The sequence below is a fragment of the Chiloscyllium plagiosum genome, unplaced genomic scaffold, assembly GCF_037043375.1.
Source record: "Chiloscyllium plagiosum isolate Xiang-an unplaced genomic scaffold, Cpla_swu_hap1 HiC_scaffold_42, whole genome shotgun sequence".
In the NCBI taxonomy this organism is placed as follows: Eukaryota; Metazoa; Chordata; class Chondrichthyes; order Orectolobiformes; family Hemiscylliidae; genus Chiloscyllium; species Chiloscyllium plagiosum.
Window position 1 is genome coordinate 33,551,493 of NW_028270180.1, and position 6,000 is coordinate 33,557,492.

The window sequence follows — 6,000 nt, forward strand, 5'->3', positions numbered from 1 at the left end:
TCACCGCCTGACGTTCAGCGGCCTTGTGTACCTCACGAACACTGGGCGTGAACAAGGGGCCCGAGTGCAAGGGGGTGGGGGGGTGTGCGTGAACTCAGACCTAACCGCGCCTGATCCTGCAGAGGCCAACACCTCGGGACCGCGAAGTTAATGGGCAGAGCGCGTAACCGTCGCTTGGCCCAGAGGCTCCGCGTCTCGGACTGGTTTGGAGGACTTCCCTTCTTGTAGCGCGCGTAGACCTCCCAGCCTCTACCGCGTACGCAAGGAAGGCGCTAAAACCGGGCTCAACGTACAATGGGGTCCCCTATCTCCCACTGCAGAGGTCAACCAGGAAGGCTTGTTTGGTTGGATTTTAAACAGGGGGGGTCAATCTGTCGGGGTCTCGTACCTAAAGTCATCAGTTCAAGGATAGTCCGTCAGTCACAGTAGCAAATTAACAATAAACGACAATAATAATAATCACGCACACATTTACTAGTGTTCCGCAACGCCAATCGCCCACCCGCGAAGGATCACTCACACACACACACACACACTTTTAAAGAGTACTCTACCGTTACACGACTGCCGGACTCACTCTGTTCACAGGTTCAGATAACGGCCGGCAGTGAAGTCCCTTGCGGGGCACTGGGAGACTTTTACGTGAGAAGTAAAAGAGTAAAGATACTCACCCAGTGCCGTCGCAGGGATCCAGCAGCCGTCGTTAACCAGGACGAAGCCCCCATTGTTAGATTAGATTAGATTAGATTACTTACAGTGTGGAAACAGGCCCTTCGGCCCAACAAGTCCACACCGACCCGCCGAAGCGCAACCCACCCAAACCCCTACATTTACCCCTTACCTAACACTACGGACAATTTAGCATGGCCAATTCACCTGACCTGCACATCTTTGGACTGTGGGAGGAAACCGGAGCACCCGGAGGAAACCCACGCAGACACGGGGAGAACGTGCAAACTCCACACAGTCAGTCGCCTGAGGCGGGAATTGAACCCGGGTCTCCGGCGCTGCGAGGCAGCACTGCTAACCACTGTGCCACCGTGCCACCCACCATGGATGTTAGCGCAGATGAAATTATATCAGACCGAGCCCAGAGTGCGATTCAACAATTGGTAACGTTTATTGATACAGTAACACCGGCGGAGACCAACCGAGGTCCGAATCTCAGCCGTTCTGCTGTTCCCGCGCGCTGCTACACATTATATACCTTCCTTTGTCAGGATGTGAGGATTTTGAGTATGAATGGGATGATAGTTCCCCATCATCGCTGGAGTAGGTGCAAATGGTGGATTTCCTGCCGTCCCAGGAGAGTTGCCGTGTACACACAATAGGGTGCTAATTGGATTATGTAAACGTGTCCGGGTACTATCTGCTTGTCTCTCTCTGTGAGGCTGGGGCTAGCAGCCCCCTTTGTTCCCTTGGGGTGCTGGTGTGTATTAGTTTGTTCGTTCCTGTCGGGTGGATGCCTGACCTTTGTGTCAGGATGGTTCTGTATTGATGAATGTGGGTGAGTTTCAGTCAATCTCTTGATTTGATTAGGAGATGGGTTTCCATATTAATTAGCTCCGGATTTTCGGTCTATGAGTCATGGTTAGTGTCTGGCCTAGTGTGGATTTGATCTGTCCTCTGGCACCCATCTCCCGGTCACGTGGGCGGACCGGCAGCTGCTGAGTTCTGTGGGTTTAAGCTGCGGCTGCCGTTTTTAAAACACAAAATGAATTCCTATAGTTTTACCGATGTAAGCATAGTCCCGTGGCAAATGCAGGGTGGCTCTGATGCCCGCTTGCAGTAGGTTAACAGAGAAAGTTTCACACCTCATAGGAACATTGGAGCAGGAGTAGGCCACATAGCCTGACAAACCTGCTCTGCCATTTTAAATCATCAGCTGATCATCAAGCTCAAAGCCAGTTACTTGTGCCATCCCTTCTTGCTGTTCACAGTGCGGACTTAGAGCAAGGCACTGAACAGGCCCTTTGGCCCACGATGTTATGCCAAGCATTCATCTTAATCTAAGATCATTCTAACCTCTCAATTTATTGCCGCCGATGCGCTTGTCCAGCAGTTGCTCAAATGTCTCTGACTCTACTACCATCGCTGGCAGTCCATTCCATGCACCCACCACTCTCTGTGTAAAGAATCTACCTTTGACATCTTCCTGAAACCTTCCTCCTATCACCTTAAAATTTGTGACAACCATTTCTTTCCTAGGAAAAAGTCTCTGGCTATCTACTCCATCCATGTCTCTCATTACCTTGTACACCTCTATGAAGTCACCTCTCTTTCTTCTTCTCTCCAGTGTGAAAAGCCAGAGCTCACTCAGCCTCTCTTCATAAGACAAGCCCTCCATTCCAGGTAGCATCCTGGTAAATCTCCTCTGCACCCTTTCTAAAGCATCCACATCCTTCCTGTAATGAGGCGATCAGAACTGAACACAATATTCCAGGTGTGGTCTAACCAGGGCTTTATAGTACTGTAGCAAAACCTCGCAGCTCTTAAACGTAATATCCTTGCTATTGAAAGCCAACGCACTATATACCTTTTTAACAACCCTATTAACTTGGGTGGCAACTTCCAGGGATCTATGTACGTGGAATCCAAGATCCCACGGTTCCTCCACACTGCCAAGAATCCTGTCTTTAACCCTGTATTCAGCATTCAAATTTGACCTTCTAAAATGTATCACTTCATATTTATTCAGGTTGACCTCCATCTACTATTTTTCAGCCCACCTCTGCATCTTGTCAATGTTTTCTTGTAGCCTGCAATTGCCCTCCACACTATCCACAACTCCACCAACCTTTGTGTCATCGGCAAACTTATTATTCCACTTCTTCCCTTCCACTTCTCATTAAAAAACCACAAAGAGCAGAGGCCCAACATCAGATCCCTGTGGGACACCATTGGTCACCCACCTCCAGGCAGAATACTTTCCATCCACTACCACTTGCTGTTCTCTTTCGGCCAGCCAATTCTGTATTCAGGCAGCCAAATTTCCCTGTATCCCATACCTCCTCACTTTCTGAATGAGTCTACCATGGGGAAACCTTTTCAAATGCCTTACTGAAATTCATATACACCACATTGACTGCTCAGCCTTCGTCAACTCACCTTGTCACATCCTCAAAGAATGCAATAAGGCTTGTGAGGCATGACCAACTCCCTACAAAACCATGCTGACTATCTTTAATCAAACTATGGGCCTAATGGCCTGTTTCCTTACTGTAGGGATTCTATGATTCTTTGGGAACAAGTTAGACAAAAATCATGTAAACAAATATTACTTACCATTGACATGAAGCAATTCTGTTTGCATTTTGTGTTTCGAAAAAGAGTCAGAGAGCTGTACAGCACAGAAACAATCCCTTTGGCCCAACCCAACCAATCCAACCATGTTCCCTAAACTGAACTTGGCCCATTTGCCTGTGTTTGGCCCATATCCTTTTAAACCCTACCTATCCATGTACCAGTCCAAATGTCTTTTAAATGTTGTAATTGTACCCTCTACCACTTCCTCTGGCAGCTAGTTCCAACATCTGTCTGAAGACATTGCCCCTCAGATCCATTTTAAGTCTTTCCTCTCGCACCTTAAACCTATGCCCTCTAGGTTAGGGAAAAGACCTCCAATCCAGGCAGCATCATAGTAAACCTCCTCTGCAACTTCTCTAAAGCATCTGTATCCTTCCTGTAATGTGGCGACCAGAACTGGACACAATATTCCAAGTGTTGTCTAGCCAGGGTTTTATAGAGCTGCAGAGAAACCTCGCGGCTCTTAAACTCAATCCCCCTACTAATGAAAGCCAAAACACCTTAACAACCCTATCAACTTGGGTGGCAACTTCCAAAGATCTATGTACGTGGACCCCCAGATCCCACTGTTCCTCCACACTGCCAAGAATCCTGTCTTTGAATGTCAGCATTCAAATTGGACCTTCCAAAATGAATCACTTCACATTTATCCAGGTTGAACTCCATCTGCTATTTCTCAGCCCTGCTCTGCATCTTGTCAATATCTTGTAGCCTGCAACAGACCTCAACACTATCTACAATACCACCGAACTTTGTGTCATTGGCAAATGTACTAACTCACCCTTCCACTTCTTCATCCAAGTCATTTATATAAACCACAAAAAGCAGAGGCCCAAGAACAGAACCCTGTGAGACAGCACTGGTCACCGATCTCCAGGCAGAATATGTTCCACCCACTAGCAGTCTTTGAGTCTCAGTAGCACCCTTGTAAATCTTTTTTGCACCCTTTCCAATTTAATAACATCCTTCCTATAGCAGGGCAACCAGAATTGTATGCAGTCCTCCAAATATATCCTTACCAATGCCTTGTTAAGCTTTAACATGAAATCCCAAATCCTGTACTCAATGCTGTGATCAATGAAGGCAAGTCCGCCAAACATATTCTTCACCACCCTGTCTATCAGTGACACCACTTTCTAGGTATTATGTACTTCGCCCTAGGACTCTGTTTGATAACACTTTGATGACAAGAGATATTGAGGCTTTGACCAGAAGAAAAGAGGTGTGGCTCAGGTATAGGTGGCTGGGGTCAAGGGAATCCCTGGAGGTAAACAGGGAATACAGGAGTTTACTGAAGAAGAAGATCAAGAGGACAAAGAGGGGGCATAAGATAGCCTTGGCTGAGAAGATTAGGGTGAAACAAATATGTTCTTTAAGTATATTAAAGGAAAAAGAATAACTACAGGGAGAATAGGGCCCCTCAAGGACGGCACGGTGGCACGGTGGTTAGCACTGCTGCCTCACAGCGCCAGAGACCCGGGTTCAGTTCCCGCCTCAGGCAGTTTGCACGTTCTCCCCGTGTCTGCGTGGGTTTCCTCCGGGTGCTCCGGTTTCCTCCCACAGTCCAAAAATGTGCAGGTCAGGTGAATTGGCCATAATAAATTGACCGTAGTGTTAGGTAAGGAGCAAATGTATGGGTGGGTTGCGCTTCGGCGGGTCGGTGTGGACTTGTTGGGCCGAAGGGCCTGTTTCTAATCTAATCTAATCTAAGGACCAAAATGGACATGTATGTGCAGAACCGCAGGAGATGGGTGAGGTCCTCAATGAACATTTCTCCTCTATGTTTAACATGGAGAAGGACATGAAGACGAGGGATCTTGAGCAAGTTAGTGGTCATACCTTGATGATAGTCCATATCACAGTAGAGAAAGTTTTGGATGTTTTGGAATGTGTGAGGTTGGATAAATGTCCTGGTCCCGAGCAGATATAATCCAAGAACGCTGCAAGAGGCTATAAAAGAAATTGCAGGGGCTCTAGCTGAGATTTTTGCATCATCGTTAGCCACAAGTGAGGTCCTGGAAGACTGGAGAGTAGTGAACGGTGTGCCCTTATTCAAGAAGGGCTGCAAAGAAAATCCTGGGAACTACAGACCAGTGAGCCTAACATCTGTGGTGGAAAAGTTACTTGAGAAGATTCTGAGCGATAAGATATACATACTTTTGGAAAGACAGGGTTTGATTGGAAGTAGTCAGCATAGCTTTATGTGTGGCAGACCATGCCTCACAAATTTGTTAGAGCTCTTTGATGAAATAACCGGGAAGGTTGATGAGGGCAGGACGGTCGATGTAGTCTATATGGATTTCAGTAAGGCCTTTGTTAAGGTTCCACATGGTAGGCTGCTCTGCAAGGTTAGATCACATGCAATCTGGGGAAGCTGGCAAATTGGATGCCTATGACTAGTGAGGTGCCTCAGGGGTTGGTGCTGGTCCCATTGCTGTTTATCTATATCAATCATTTGGATGAGAACGTACAAGGCATGATTAATAAGCTTGCTGATGACACTAAAACAGGCGGCATTGTGGACAGTGAGGAAGGTTATCAGAAATTGCAGCAGGACCTTGATCAGCTGGGAAAGTGGGCTGAGAAATGGCAAATGGAGTTTAACATAGGTAAGTGTGAGGTCTGGCATTTTGGAAAGTCAAGTCAAGGTATTAGATTCATGGTGGGTCGTAGGGCCTTAAGGAGTGTAGTGGA